At 41.4% G+C, this 16,570-nt stretch overlaps 1 protein-coding gene across 2 annotated transcripts in view; it reads right to left on the bottom strand.

The window, feature by feature from the left end:
- The window catches only part of LOC121458901 (serine/threonine-protein kinase PAK 1), a 79,439-nt gene extending 63,128 nt beyond the window's left edge, over positions 1-16,311 (bottom strand). Inside the window, exon 1 of one of the 2 annotated variants that reach the window (XM_041668275.1) lies at positions 16,205-16,311. The gene's annotated coding sequence lies outside the window, so the exon portion shown is untranslated. Of the gene's footprint in view, positions 1-5,076; positions 5,095-16,204 lie in introns of those variants that run through there. The other variant, XM_041668276.1, reaches the window with a different exon arrangement.
- Positions 16,312-16,570: the final 259 nt, after the last annotated feature.

Genomic DNA, 16,570 nt, shown 5'->3' with positions numbered 1-16,570 from the left:
GCCCGCAAGGCTTCCGCCCTCAGCCTGGAGAAGACATTCAGCACTGGTTGCTTTCTCACTTAGGTCTCCAAGTTCTAAGTGTGTGGGGTAGACATGTTATATACATAAGACCTAGGTCACTTCCTGTGCTTCAGAGCAATCTCCTTCACACCATGAAACACACTCCCCGCCACTGTACACACATGCTCAAACATACAGACACACACACACCCACACTCACACACACACACGCTCACACACATACACACACAGACACACACACCCCCAAAGTAGCCTTATTATCTTCGTTTACAAATGAGAAAAATGAGACACAGAAAGCTTAACACCTGACAAAGACTATAAACCTAGTAACACCACAACTTGGAAGAGAATCTGATCCACCATCTTGTACATTTTTCTATGCTATTTCCCAATTACTGAAAGTAGGTTTTATTCCTTTTCAGATTCAAATACCACCAGGAAGCCATCTTGAGTAAAGAACATATTCTTGAGTTAGCCATGTAGACAAAGATAAACACCTTGACTCCATTTCTGTGGAGACATAAATTTCCTAATCTCAATTCTGAAATTATTAAAAAAAAAAAAAAAAACTTGCCTGGGAGGCCAGGCACAGAGGTGTATGCCTTTAATCCCAGCACTAGGGAGGCAGAGGCAGGCGGATCTCTTGAGTTTGAAGCCAGCCTTATTTACACAGTAAGTTCCAGGCCACCCAGGAGTGAGACCCTGTCTCAAAACAACAAGCATAACAAAAATTAAATGAAAATACAAAAGTAAACAACCCATTCTTTATTAATCACTGTTACTATCACAGAACACCAATGAATAGACAGAAATCCAAAAAGTTCCAGCTTAGGATGGAAAAGATAAAGGCCTAAAGGAATGGACTCATAAATAAGAGAGGTTCAACATGCAGCAATGGTTTGAACAAGTGGGTAGACCAGTAAGCCCTAAGAACTGAGTTCTCGCTCTCTTCCGTTCCAGACACCTCTAGATAGCATTAAAAATCAAGAAGGTTGAGAAGCAAATTTTATCCTTCCTTAAAAAGTACCCATATCGCCCACAATGTCAAGACCTTTTTTTATCAGAAAAAGAGAGCGCCAGAGGGAAAGATCTCTTTACCAAAAGGAAATAAAATGAAGTAGGAAAATAGAGACTTTAAAGTTGAACCCAGTTTTGAATCTTTTTTTTTTTTTTTAAGTTTTACGAGATGGGGTTTCTCTGTGTGCTTTAGTTGTACTGGTACTCACTCTGTAGACCAGGCTGGCTTCAAACTCACAGAGATCCGCCTGCCTCTGCCTCCCAAGTGCTGGGATTAAAGGCATGCGCCACCACCACCGCCCAGTCAGTTTTGATTCTTGACTCCATCCTTTGAGCTGGTTATGTGTTTCTCTGACCTGGACATTTTAGTCTATCAAATGAGGAAAAATAACCATTGTGAAGTCTTAAAAAAATAACATTTAAAATACAAAGAATACAGTGAAAACCTAAAATGTTCAAATTCCAACTCCCACATAAAGAGCCAGGGGTGATTCCCTATACCTACAGCTCCAGTGATGAGAGGAGAAAGGAAAAAGATTGCTGGGACTTCTGGCTAGCAGTCTAGCCAAAAACAAAAACAAAAAACAGGTAGCCCCAGGTTTAGTTAGAGTGCTTTGTTATTAAATAATCTTTTTGTATACTGCAAAGGTTTGTCACTTGGATTGGTTTAGTAAAAGGTTAAACAGTCCATAGCTAGGCAGGATTTTGGGGGCAGAGAGGATGCTGGGAAAAAGGGTGGAGATGCCAGGGTCACCAGCAGATACAGAAGAAGCAGTATGGCAATACAGAGTAAAGGTAACGAAGCCTTTAGATTAAAGATATGGGCCAGTTAGTAACAAGTATAAGCCATCGTCCAAATCTTTATAAATAATAAGTCTCCATGTAGTTATTTGGGAGCTGGCTGGTGGGACAAAATAGGTCTTACTACAGTCCTTGTCTCAAAAAAATATAGCAGAGAGTGGTGACGGATATATGATGTCCTCATCTGGCCTCCACACATGCGCCTACATGTGTGCACCTATAACACACACACAAAGATTACATGTTGTATGGTTTCACTTACAGGCAATGTCCAAAGTAAATCAAATACACAAAAATAAAATAGTAAATCAATCATCTCTTAAGACTAGGACAATGAGGTTATAAGAGACTAAAAGTGAACGCTAGTGGGTTTGTTTCTCTTTGATGGAGAAATAGTATAAAACTAGTCTTCAGCACTGGGTTTACAAACAGCTCTGAATAAACCAAACTAACACTGAGTTGTCTATGCTCTGTGTGAACTTTACAGTGTATGATTCTATCTACTAAAGCTAGCAGAGTACTTGCCTACCGCACATGACATCTTGGGTTCCATCCTTAGCACTGCACCATACATGGCCACAGCCACATAGTCATGAAATCCCAGCCCTGGGGAAGCGGAGGCAGGAGGATCAGAAGCTCAAAGTCATCCTGCTCTACACAGGTGAGGCCATATAGGAGACCCTAATCTCAAAAAAAAACAAACAAATAAATAAATAAACAAAAGTAAAATAAAGCTGTTAAACATAACTCAGACTAAGCTGTGGTAAAGAAGCAAAACACCTACTGGACTTAGAAGGTCGGCCTCAGTTAAAACCCTAACTTTAACACTCACTGCCTATATACTCACTGGACCTTAGCTGCTTTATCTGTAAAATAGGATATAATAGGAATATCTAGAGAATTGGGTTTAACAAACAAACAAACATGAAAATACTTTATATATTGTTAAATTATCTGAGACATCTATTTTCCTGATAGGCATCCCTTGCCACTGCTATCAATACCAAAACCACTGAAACCAACAGACAAGAGCATTTTTCTTATTTTAGTTAAGTAGGTTTGTGTCTTTTCACCATAAGCTAAAGAAAATGAGCAGCTCTCCAAATTCACTAAGAAGGGAAAGACAAACCTCTCCATATGACATGCCGAGGAAAAAGGTTACCCAGGTGTGGTGGTGTCTTTAATCCCAGCATTTGGAGGTAGAGGCAGGCAAATCTTTGTGAGTTAGAAGCCAGCCTGGTCAACAGGGCAAGTTCCAGACCAGCCAAGGGTACGCGGTGAATCTCTTTGTAAAGAGCCTTCTTCCCTATAAACTAACTTTCTATTTTGGCTGGTATGCCTTGACCACCGTGTCATCACTGAAATAGGAAGCAGTTGTCAAGAATAGTAGCTGTAGCATGACTTCCAGGTCTGGGCTGGCAGAGACGGCACAGCCTCCCTGGTCCTCCAGAGACATTTATTCAGTGGTCGGAGACTATACTAGAAGGACATTATGAGCAACCAAAATGGAAAAGAGACAAGAGCAGCTGCTTATCATTTCTGTTAAAGGAAAACTGAGGAACTTGATGAGCAAACAGCACAAAATCATTTAGTTCTAGTCATGAGAAGAATACAAAAGGCAAGCAGTGTGTGGTTTACGGAGAATTCAGGGGCAGGCCCAAACTACTATCAAAATGCTACATAATCCTGACTACATCATCCTCCAATCACCTTCCTTCCCATGCACTTACTGACAATTCAGTATTCACACAAGTAAGACAACTACTGAATGCAAAAGTCTATGTTTAACAAAACCACCTCTACAGAATACTCAAGCTGGATATAATAAAATAATATACAGGTAAGGGACTTGGGGTAGTCCCTAACAACATACACTTGTAACAACATCAGCACCTATTAATTCATTTAACCTTTCTTTCCCTCCATCTTCTGACTATAAAACGGCAGTAACAGTAGTTAACTGAAAATTATTAAGTGGATTAAACAAGCTACTATATTTAAGGCTGGCACATAGCGACTACAATAGGAGATCATATCAATATTAGCTTTTCTTCCACCTATCACTATAACTTATGTACAGAGAGAATGCTGAGTCTCAGCTGCAGTTGAGTTGCCCCCACAATGACATTCAGCAGTACCCAGACATTTACAATTAGGAGGACTTTGTGGGGTAAGAGGTGTGTTAGCGTCTAGTAGTACCAGAGCTGGAGAGACAGCTCATTACGAAAAGAGCTTTCCACAAACACAAGAACCTAAATTCAGATCCCCAGCACCCACATAAAGACCAGACAGTGGCACAAACCTGCAACCCCAGAACTAGGTAAACAGAGACGGAGAAACACCTGTGGCTTACCATCTGTCTCTAGGATCAGTGAAAGCCTTGTGTCAAAAAACAAGATGGGTATGGCTGGAGAGATGGCTCAGCCACTGTGAGCACTTGGTGCTCTTGCAGAGGAGCCAGGTTCAACCACCAGCACCCACACGGTGACTCACAATCATCCATAACCCCAGTCCAGAGGATTCAACAAGGACACACACACTTAGTAAACACACATTCAAGCACATAAGACACCATAAGTTTTTTTTTTTTTCAAAAAAAGGGTGGAGAACAACAGAGGAAGACACCCCAAGTTGACTGCTGGCCTCCACATACACAAGCAGTAAGAACCCCTATGCACACACAAGAATCCACCACATACACACACTCACAGACACAGATATACACAGGCACATAATTTTATGTAAACGTTCAATTATTAATAGGACTGCTCCACATCCACTGGACAGAGAATTCTGCTGCCTGAAACAACTCCTGGGGTTGAGAAATAAATATAGACTAACAGAACTGTAAAACCCTGCACTCAGGAGGCAGAATCATGACTTCAAGGTCTATATACAAAACAAGTAAAACAGAAGTTCTACCTTCTGAACATCTCTGAACTGTATGAACACATAAACCTATCTTCTACACCTTATTAAATGGGAGTGAACATTTCAGAGCTGCATTTACTAAAACTCAGGTCAATGGAGAAGAGCTATTCTTTTCTCCCATGTCCAGGCTATTCCTTTTTCCAGGAGCTAACACAAAGATACGTCTCAGACACCTTGCAAGTATTCTCTCCACCCTTCCACAAGTTTAAATCAAGATCTAGCTCCTTCATCAAAGGACAGCCACTAGTGACCTCTCTTCCTCACATTTGGAGCTGGTCTGTGGGTCAGAAGAGCCTTCCTACTTACCTCGTCCAGGGGTCCCTTTCATACAAAGCTACACCTACTGCTACTCCTTCCCAAGGTTAGGCAGATATTTTGCTTGAAAAGTTGAGCTTGGGTTGGACAATGTGAACTCATTTCCTTTCCCAGCTTACAGGAATGAACTGGGCTCAGGGAGGGGCCAAGGCAAGTCTTAACAGCTTACTTTGGACTTTCTCCCCAGGAAGTGGCTTTGAAGAGAAAAAAAGACTGTGGGTATCTTAGCGAGAGAAAACATGGAGAATGGGCTTCAGAGGTAGCCAACAGCTAACACCTACAGGTAGTTCTCACATCCAGTTCTCACCGGTATTGTAAGGACAAATGCCCCTCTTCTTAGGGAGGGTATCGAGCAAGCATTGATTTAAGTCAGCCTCTGTGTGACGCTGACCTCACTCGGTGTTCACAAGCAGCTTCTGAGGTATTATTCAATTTCCGAAATGAAGAAAATGAGGGCTAGGAAGGTAGTTAACTTGCCTTTGGTCACCCAAGCAATAAGTGACAGCTGAAATTTATTCCTATGCCAGAAAAGGTAAGCTGCTGTGATAATTATCTCATGTGCCAACCCGACTGGCCACGGGCTGCCCGGATTAAACATTATATTGTTAGTGGGTGTTACAAGATGACATTAACATTTGAATCAGTGGACTCAGCAGAGTGCCCTCTGCACTGTGAATTGGCATTGTCCAGTCCTTTTAGGGCCTGCATGCAACAAAAGAAAGAGGGAATTCACCCCTTTTGCTTCCTGTATGCCAGCCTTTCTGAACGCTGTGTCCTCTCTTCTTTCTGCCCTCAGAAGAGGATTTACATCATCGGCTGCTGCAATTCATAGGCCTTCAGACTCGAACTGATAAATGCCCAGTTTTACTAGGTTTCAAGCTTGAAAGTAGCATCCTACATTATAACTGCAAGAGCCAACACCTCACAATAAAAATTTAAGAGAAAGCTCCCACTGACATATCTCTCAACTCCTTTCCTCAACTATTTACTGGAGGGGTATTTTGAATTTTCTGAGGCAGGTCTGGAGTTTACTATGTAGCTCAGACTAGCCTCAAACTCACCAAAATTCTCCTGTCTCAACTTCCTGAGTGTCGTGACATTTTATTTGTATTTTAATATGTAAAGCTTGTCTGAAGATCAGAGTGCAAAGCCAAGCCACTAGAGGCCAAGGAATGGTGGCTCACACCTTTAATCCCAGGACTCTGGAGACAGAGACAGATGGAGTTCTGTGTGTTCAAGGCTACCCTGGGCTACACAAGATCAATCAAGAAGCAGATCCAGGTGGTGGGGGCTCACACCTTTAATCATAGTGTTAGGGAGTCACACACTTTAATCCCAGCACTAGGGAGGTGAAGACAGGAATAAAATGACTGGGCGGAGAGAGGAATATACAAGGGGAAGAGACAGAACACTGGAGTGTGGAGTCAGGTTTGGTGGAGACAATGCAGTCTAGGCAGTCTGAGGATCGTCCCCTTCGGTCTGAGCATTGGTAGAGGTAAAAAGTCTCTCTAGTGGCTTACTGCTCTGCTTCTCTGATCTCCAGCTTTAACCCCTATATCTGACTCTGGGTTTTAATTAATTTAAATCAACTAGAATTTGTCCTACACCTGAGTACTTGAGACCATACCTAGTGGAGTATTTTTCATTTATTTATAATAAAAACTTTTGGTTTCTCTGAGAACTTTTTGTTGTTGTTGTTTCTGGAGACAGGGTTTCTTTGTGGAGACCTGGATGTACTGACCTCAGAATGGAAACCGGGACATGTGTTACGCTGGGAAAGGGGTTTTGCTTTTGTTTCTACTGGAGAAGAAAAGCTATAGAGACCATCAAAATTCATAAAGATTCAATTTCAACAAGAGACACCTCTTAATTAGAAGAGATAACAGTTCATCAAACATCATGGCCTTTTCATCTGAACTAACCTATAAAACTAACAAATGCTTTTAATTTGATCAGATATAACTTGTCAAAAAAGACTCTCCCCAAAATTAGGGTTGGGGAGGGGTTTTGTTTTTGTCTTCAGGAGAATGAAAACATTCCGCTGAGGAGTCTGAAGATCACTGGACAAATGAGACATCTGAAGAAAAAGAACAAATCATCCAGAGAAAAAGTGTCTCAAGAAAAAGAGTTAATTGGCCTATTGGTATATTTCATTTCCAACAGGGTAAATAAAATTTCATAAGTCTTCTCAAATGTTTGTTTCTGCTCTTCTCTACAGACATACAATGTCTTTTTTTGTAGTCCCAATACAATTAAAGATTAAAACTGGCTTTGGAGTTGGAGTGTGGCTCTCGCCTTCTCTAAACCCAAGCATGTTGTTAAAAGAAAAATTCAGAGTTTCTGTCTCATAGCAGGGGTGTCACCTAGTATGGGGCAGAAGGAAGACAAAAATCTAGGGACCAAGGTTATCAAAACTCTCTTTTCAAAAATTTGACTTCTCCCCTTACCTATCTTTGTCTCTATGGTACCTTTCTTTAAATACATGTCTACTGAAATTCAAACTTTCCATTTTGATATGAATAATGTCTAAATTTTCCATAGTGAGCCATACATTTTCTGACAGTAATCTCTGAAGTCTCCAGGAAGAAGTTGGGGCCCCACAACAATACCACCTGGTTCATATGATGCCATTTCAGCTGATAGCACCCTCTAAAGATGGGCTTTGGACTACAAACTGCTCAGGAAAATTTTGAGGTGCCTTAGCTGAGATGATCCAGGCTAACAGATTGCTCTAGCCAGGACTTGAGACAAGCCCTGCACTTTCCCATTACACAGAGACGGGACAACAAATGATACAGCCACCTCTCCCAGGACTTGACAATTAACAAAAAAATTTTCTTTTCAGGATCCCCTAAAGATGCTGTTGCCCCCAGACAGCAGAAAGTAAATTTAGGAATACAATACCCACATTCCCAAGAGGTGGGATGGATGGTGTTTGGTCATGCAATAGATCATGGATGCTTGTCACTGTTTACAGGGTTAATTGCAATTATTATTGGTAATAGTGAGGGAAGAACTAAACGAAGGAAATTAGATTCAAGGTTCTTGTTTTGAAAAGAAAAAAGGGGAATATAGATATGATATGATAAAAGGGTAGATTTAATCTACTCTGAAAAGAAAAAAGGGAGGAGACAGATATAAGATAAAAAAGTAGATTATTGAATCTTCTAAAAGGCAACTACTAGTTTTAATGTTTTATATTGGACTGGACTTTTGTATACTGTATACAAATTTTGTATATTGAGATTAATTTGGTTAGAGCAAACTGTACATACATTTCTAACCTTGTTCCAGGTATTGGTCCTATATAACTCATCTAACAATGTGATGCAAATTTCTAGTCCTTGATAATTATTATTACTAACTGTTTAGGATAATAAGGAAATGCAGGTTAGTAGTTAATCATCTAGTGTAATTGAACTTGTAGTGACATTAGGTATGTTACCAAGGTCAAACAAAAATATATTTTAGACAGGTCATTTTCAAACACTTCAGAGATCTACAGAATATGGCATTTAAGATGTTTTTATAGGGCTGGAGAGATGGCTCAGAGGTTAAGAGCATTGCCTGCTCTTCCAAAGGTCCTGAGTTCAACTCCCAGCAACCACATGGTGGCTCACAACCATCTGTAATGAGGTCTGGTGCCCTCTTCTGGCCTGCAGGCACACACAGACAGAATATTATATACATAATAAATAAATATAAAAAAAAGATGTTTTTATAACCTAGGTTCTTCTTTTTCATGACTATGAGACATGTCTGCTCCTGGTAGCACCAGTCTACTTCAGAGAAGATAATAGACATCAAAGAAACTCCAGATGGAGTTTACTCTCTTTGTGGTAAAAGTAAGCCACTGGGCAAAAGAAAAAAAATTGGAAAAGCAGGACACAGAAGAAAGTGACTGCCGAACATTGTCAACACAAGGAGGGACAGCCCTTCAGAACATCCTGCTGCACAGAAAAGTCTGTCAGATATGCTAGGCCTGTAGGACAAAGACAGATGCCCCAACATTGCAGAGGAACTTTGGGTGACTGTCCAGGCAGCCAGCTGTTTCTGTCATTTCTTACATTTTTTGGAAGTAGCTTGCTCACACTTCTTACTCAGTTAATATTATTTCCTTCTTGGGTCTCTGAGGGAGTTGGAGACTGGATGGTTATAGTTTTCCTTGTTTATCTGATGCAGAAAGCAAGTTATGATAGAAAGTAAATTAGGTACAAAAATTTAGACTCACTATAAGATAGGATAGATATGAAATATTTTCTCTGAATTTGCCAAATGCAAATGGACTAGACATTGTTGGTGCACTTATTACTGCCTGTATAGAATGTATATAGTCGTTGTGCTAATTGTATATAGTTTTTCTTATATTATTTATAGCCTTTCTTTTTTATTTTATACAAAAAATGGAAAATTCAGTGGTATTTTATTTGTATTTTAACAAATAAATGTTGCCTGAAGACCAGAGGCAAAGCTACAGCCATTAGAGGCCAGGGAATGGTGACACACACCTTTAATCTCAGTACTAAGGAGCCACGCCTTTCATTCCAGCACTAGAGGGAATATTAAATGGGAGAGGAAAGGCTTAGGCTGCTTAGTCTGTGGTAGCCCAGCCTTGGCAGAAGTAGACTTCTCTAGTGTCTCTGGATTTTTATTATCCATGCTACGGAGGTCAGAGGACAACTCAAGTCACTAGGCTTGGCAGCAAGTACCTGCTAAGCCGTTTTATCATCTAATACTGAACCTCTTAAAGACACCAGTTATAGCTCAATAGTCTGAAACAACACTGACCTCGAGAAATTCACAGACTAAAAGAGACAAAAGAGGCATGAACAATAATAAAAATAATTACAATGGAGCTGGATGGAGCTAGCATGTCAAGAACTGTGTATCTAGGGGGCTGGAGAAATGGCTCAGTGGTTAAGAACACTGGCTGTTCTTCCAGAGGACCTGAGTTCAATTCCCAGCAACCACATGGTGGCTCACAACCATCTGTAATGAGACCTGGTGCCTTCCTTGCCAGAAGTACATTGTATGCTTAATAAATAAATCTTTAAAAAAAAAAAAAAAAAGAACTGTGTATCTAGTATTCTGCTCCAATCCAACCCAGGTCTGCTGCCCAGATCAAATGTCAAAATTCTTTAGTGCAGCACAGAGCCAATGCATGTGGTAATAATTCCTATAATGGGGCACACTTCCGTGAGAGACTGTAAAAACAAAGAGTAAGGGAACAAGGCGGGGAAGAACAAGTGACTGAGAAAAGTGAAGTTTTCTGACACGTGTGTGGAAGCTGGAATTTCCCACGTTTTTATAGAAGCTAGAACACAGTATTCTGTTCATGTCTAAAGCAGTCTATAAACTCTCTTGTGATCCATAAATGCAGTGGGTATGATTCTTAACCTTCCCTTCTAAAGTTGAAAAACAGCTTGATATTTTTAGGATAAAATCTACCCTACATGGTGTTTTGTTTTGCTCTGTTCTGCTGTTTTGCGGTACCCAGACTTGAACCCCTTGAAACCTACATTGTGAGCCCCAACATAAAGTAAAGGCTGCACCAGTGCTCCTTGCCTTTCCTTTTCAGGGCTCTTTTCCTTAAGTTATAGGAAAAGAGTCAGGTGTATCTGCAGGGAAGAACCTAGACCCACATCGGAGAAAACATCTAAAGACAGTAGGAACATGTAAGATCCTCTACCCAACAGCAGGCAGCCGCCGGCTTCTCAGGCTACACAGATGAACGACCCTCAGAACTGAAGTTAGGAACCTAGTATGGATGTTTAGTCGTGCCAGACGCCCACACTACTATAAACTACGCCATCTACTACTATAAACTAGCTCCATCGAGCTGCCTGCTGCCTCAATCAGATGAGTTTGAGCCATTCATTGCTTCTCTCAGAGCCTGAACAACTCCAAAGACAAACTGCCTTTAGAACATTTAGAACTGTAAATGAATGTATCAGATAAGACTAAATTTCATCAAGTACTAATTTTGCTACTCTGGCATAAACTATTTTTAAATTTTTAATTAGTATCTATCCAAAAGTCTCAAAGATACATGAATGAAAATAGCAAATATTTTGCACCTGATAAGCAATGAATGTGGGATTAAGTGTAGTGCAGGGCCTCATTTTCACCTTTAGTCCTCCCAACAACCCCTAGTTACAAACGGAACAAACGGAGAAAGGTACGAAGCCTTCCCAAAGCCGCACAGGGAAACAGAAGACACGGAATTTCTCCTAGCTCTACTGATTCCAAGTCCAATCCTTCTTTCACCAAACCATTATTTTCTAGGCTTCTCTTCCAAACCAGAATGTTTACCTGGAAAGTAAGAAAACAGAATGGGGGAGCGGATAACAGCTTACCTTCCCTCAACTGTTTTCTACCGTAAGGGAAATAACAGTGAGCACTGGAGCCATAAACAATAAGAGAGCTGGGGGCGGCGATGGTGCACGTCTTTAATCTCATTAATCCGGGGACTCGGGAGGTAGAGACAGGTGGATCTCTGGGTTTGAGGCCAGCCTGATCTATAGATCAAGTTCCAGGACAGCTAGGGCTGTTACACAGAGGAACCCTGTCTCAACCCCACCCTCCAAAAAAAAAAAAAGAAAAGAAAAAAGAGATATCCTAAACAGTTAAAAGCAAATGTCAACTGAAGTCCTCCCTCTTTTGCCCTCCCATCCCCTGCTCCACCTGGAAGGCTTGATCTATGTATACCATACTTTCCATCTTCCCAAGGAATGTCTTTATCCCTCAAGACCTAGGTTCCCTGAAGAAGCTATACCACTTTAGGGACAGGAGATATATCCATTAGCAACCAATGCCTGTATCTGCAAGCACTAGTTAAAATAAATAAATAAAAATTCTCAAAGAGGAAGAAAAATCTTGGTCTCTTAGGAGTCATTTAGGTGTAATATTCTGTTGCTTTTTGTTCAGAAATACAGAAAAGAGGGTATCCTCACATCCCTTAGGCCCCTTGTCCATGGCAACAAAAAGCTACCCCTTTCTTCTGAGAACTTTAAGACTTTTAATCACTAGAGCAATCCACTTCCAAGCTTTTTTTTAGTCTCAAAAGTTTCTTTCCAATCAGATCTTAAAATAACCTCAACATTTAAATAAATAAAAGCAGAACTATTGTGTCTGAAATGGAGAAGGGTAAGTCCACTTCCTCAGCTTCTTCCCACTTCCCAAATTTACCCAGTAACCCATGAGAGTTTACTTCAAAGCCCTGACTCTCCAGCTTAGTGTCCTTAAGTCAGAGGGTGACAGTAACTCGGAATCACACTGTGAATCAATGCCAAAGGCAAACCCACACTGACTGCAAGGCCCTTAGTCTCCAGCTCCTCACACTTCTCCTTTAGGAAGACCAGGAGAAGATGAACGAAACATTTTTTTTAAAAAATACCAAGTACTGAAGAAAAGTACTGTTCCCTCGGTTAATGTTTTATATAGTCAAAAAAGTTAAGATGCTCAGACCAGTGAGGATGATTTCACCAGACAGCACCAAACAGCAAAGCAATCCCCGGTGCTCCCAACTCTCACTAGTGCCCTGCTGTTGCTGTTTGTAGAGACAGGCATAACTGTGGTATAACTAAGAAAGATCCTTCGTAGATAAATGAGACCCAGGAGGCTTCTGAAGGAGTCCCTGCTTCATGCATTGGCAAAAACCATCCCTTAAAGACATATGGGAATTCTCCCTGTATTTACCAAGCCTGGAAAATGCAACAGAATTAGAGCTTGCTTAGAAAGGTTCACTTCTTTATAAATGTTGTAGCTAGCATGGATCATCAAAAGTAATCTTCACCCATCTTGAGAGGGCCGGCCTGTGAGTACAGCAATACAACAAAGGCAGATATCAGGTACTGCCAGGCTTCATTCTTGGTCTCCTCTTTAGGAAACCAGCTTCATTTACCCTCATCTCATTTACTCTCATGGAGAAGCTTTTGCAACTCTGGATACAAAACCAATTTCATCTTTCCTTTAACTTCTTTTGAAGTTTGCTTCTAATTCAAGTTAGCAGATCAAAAATAAATTTATCCATGTTCCCTCAAAGTCATGCTTAAATGGCAGTTTAAAATATACAGAAGGTATAAAGCCCAATGATGAAGATATCAGGCAGTAAGGTCTTCTATGGGGGTGTATTATTTGTGTTTTAATAAATAAAGCTTGCCTGCAGATCAGTGCAAAGAAGCCAGGCTTAGCCATAGAGGCCGGGAGGTGATGGTGCATGCCTTTAATCCCAGCACTAGAGAGGAATATAAGACAGGAGACAGGTATCAGCTCAGTCTCAATCTGAGAATTCCTGGAGGCAGGATCGCCCATTTCCAGTCTGAGGTAGAGGTGGGAACTAGTGGCTGGCCGCTTTGCTTTTCTAATCATGAGGTTGAACCCCAATATCTGTCTCTGGGTTTTTATTTTGCATGCTACAGACTTCAGCAACCATTCAGAACACAGATAACAAGTGGAGGGGTTTTGACTCAAGAATAATTGAAAGTGTAGTCTAGACTACTATCAGGTCTCTGGCTGCAGTCTCTTCCTGCAGAGACGAGAATCGCTCCATTAAAACACATGAAGGAAAAGGCTTGGAAGGTAGAAATCATTTGTTCAAGCTCACAAGGTTAACAAGAGTTTGAGCCCAGGTATTATTTTTATTACCTTGCTACACAGTATCACTTAGTCCTCTTAGGAAACCTCAGACTGAATCAACAACCCGTGCCAAACACAAGCAGGCAGAGTCATGTCTCAAAGCTTATCTTTCAGCAAGCACGGTGCTCCATACCTGACTCTTTGGTGAGAACTGGCTGCTGGGATAAGAGCCCCATGTCCCAATTGTCTAATGCTTCTACAGCACTGAAAATGTAGGTTATTGGCACCTGGCTTTAAAAATTGAAAAATAAAAAAGCTTGCGGGCAAAACAGAAGTACGAACTGTTTCAAGTCAAAGCTGAGCTCACCTGCCTTGCCTTTGGTGGTGAGAAGCAGCTTTTCATCTTTTTTAGGACGGAACACGCCTAAAGGTTGGTGGTGTTACATCTGCTAATCAGCGCAAAATCATTTTAAGATGCCAAATTATGGACTGCCTACAGTTCCAGTGAGGACATTATAAAGATTCCAAGGTAACTTCGTAATTTGGCAAAAAGTGTGTGCTGCACCAATATGCCCCCCATTCCAGCCTGCTCCCATCTGAACTTCCCTCTACCACTACATTACAGAAATCACAGTTCATGCATGGGGTCAGCAAATTCAGCTTATCAGTCACGACGCTGTAAACCCCTTTCTCTCTCTGCGCTTCAACGACATCCTATGTAAAAGGGACACAATACTCATGTCACAGACCACTGTGAAGACCACATGAAAATATTTATTGGGCGCTTACAAGCTTATAAGGCTCTCAGCATGTGGTTTCTCCTCATTATTGATCACCTGGCATACAGCTACCTCCAACCTTAGAAGGATTGATGGTTGTAAGAAAATGTTTAGGGGCAGACAGGATATGCGAACCATTACCAGAGAATGGAGTATAAAATACACAGGACAATAAATGCTGTCACCTAAATGGAAATGTCCCTTCTGTTAGTGGAGAAACTAACCCAGGAAGCTCAAAAGAGAAGCTCTTATCTACGGTCAGGAACTTCGGCTTTCTCTTCCTCTTTGGGGACCAGGCTTGACTTGACGGGCTTTGGTGCAACCAGGTTTGAGGAAGGTGCTTCCACCACTTCCTGAGGCCTTACAAAACTCAACCTCAAAAGGGAACACAGGTCTACACAGAAACATTTAAAAAGTAAAATAAATAAAATAGGTCAATAAAAAAAAACAAAGCAGACAACAAACTTGAAAGGAAATAAGCAATGGGCTAAAGAGGCAAAGGAGCTACAGAACATCTCCGTTACTATGGTAACGCAAGCAAGAGCATTATCTAATTATCTAAGTTCTCAAGGCCAAGGAGAACATCCATCTCATCGTTTATATAAGACCAACGAAAACCGGAGAGGGTGCTGAGCAGGGAAAGCCGAACCTGAAACAACAGGGCACTTCACAGTTCAGGTAGGCTCTTTTGCACCCTGAATTTTTAGAAGATTACTCAATGGAGAAGTAGTCTTTTTCCTAATGAAACTTTTCCTGTGAATAGTGGTGATGGTGGCGATGGTGGTAGTGCTGGCTATAAGGTACTTGCCAAACTACCCAAGGATCAAGCCTGAAGCTACCCCCTCTCCTTTGAGACTGATCTGGCTCCAAAGTCCCGAGGTTTATCAGATTCTTTGCCTCAGCCGCCTGAGTAGGTGGGACTATAAGTATGCTTTACCTTGTCCAGCTAATTATTTCTGTGTGTGTGTGTGCACGTGTGTGTGTGCACATGTGAGTGAATGTGTGTGTGTGCATGCGTGCCAGGGCAAGCATGGGCCACAGCCTGCATGGAAAGTCAGAGAACAACTTTTGGGTGTTAATTCTCTCTTCCACCTTGTTGAGACAAGGTTTCTCTTCTTTCTTTTACTAAGGTGTATACTCCATGCTAACTGGCCAGTGAGTTCCCAGCTGACCCTCCTGTTTTTACCACCCATCTTGAAACAGGAGTGCTGGAATTACAGATGGTACCTATCTTCTTACATGAGATCCAGGATCCAGAAATGAACTCAGGTCATCAGGCTTAGTTAGATCTGATTCTACCCACTGAGTCGTCTTCCTGACCCCAGCTAAGATCTTTATGCTAGCTATCACTGTAGATTTTCTGGAATAATGCTTTCCTTTCTGGTACCATAGTTTATACAGAGAGATAGATGATGATGGTGGACAGACAGATAAGAAAATGCATCATCAAATGAGACTGAGGCAAGTCTGTGGGCTATTTTCTTGATTACCGATTGGTGTAGAAGGCTCGCTATGAGCAGTGCCATCCTTGAACAAGTGGTCATTCGGGCAGTGGTGGTGAATGCCACACTCAGAAGAATCAGGAAGAGGCAGAGGCAGGTGGATCTCTGAGTTTTAGGACAGCCAGGGTTACACAGAGAAAACCTGTCCTGAGAAAGAAAAGAAGAAAAGAGGGAGGGAGGAGGGGAGGAAGGCAGTTTCGAGAGGGAGCAGCAGAACCTCATTTTACAATTGAGGAAACCAGCAGAGGAAGTAATACCTACTCAGAGGCAAATGAGTAAGAGGCAGAGTATGACGCGCGTGCAGCTAGATCTGTGCCTCCAGGTCTGTCCTCTTTCTGCTCTCTGTCACAGGTCCTTGTGTACCACGCCTAGAAGGAGTCCAACAGAAACAGACTCTTCAGGGAGGCACGAGCACCAAAACGTGGCCTTAACCCAAACTTCCAATAGAACAGGTAAATCAAGAGTTTTCCTTCTCTGAGCCCCAGTGTTTCATTTATAAAATTAATGTCTGGTTAGCGAGTCCCCAAAGTCTGGTGATCTAAGTTTTAATTAGTCACGATATGTTTACAAGAAGCAGCTTATTGGGTTTCCTTTCCACAGTTACATTCTGAAAGGAGAATAACAAGT

The sequence above is a fragment of the Microtus oregoni genome, unplaced genomic scaffold (assembly GCF_018167655.1).
Source record: "Microtus oregoni isolate MIOR12 unplaced genomic scaffold, Mior012 000018F_ref0000195, whole genome shotgun sequence".
Classification (NCBI taxonomy): domain Eukaryota; kingdom Metazoa; phylum Chordata; class Mammalia; order Rodentia; family Cricetidae; genus Microtus; species Microtus oregoni.
The sequence above is the reverse complement of the archived record's forward strand: the minus strand, read 5'-3'. Positions and strand labels throughout refer to the sequence as shown.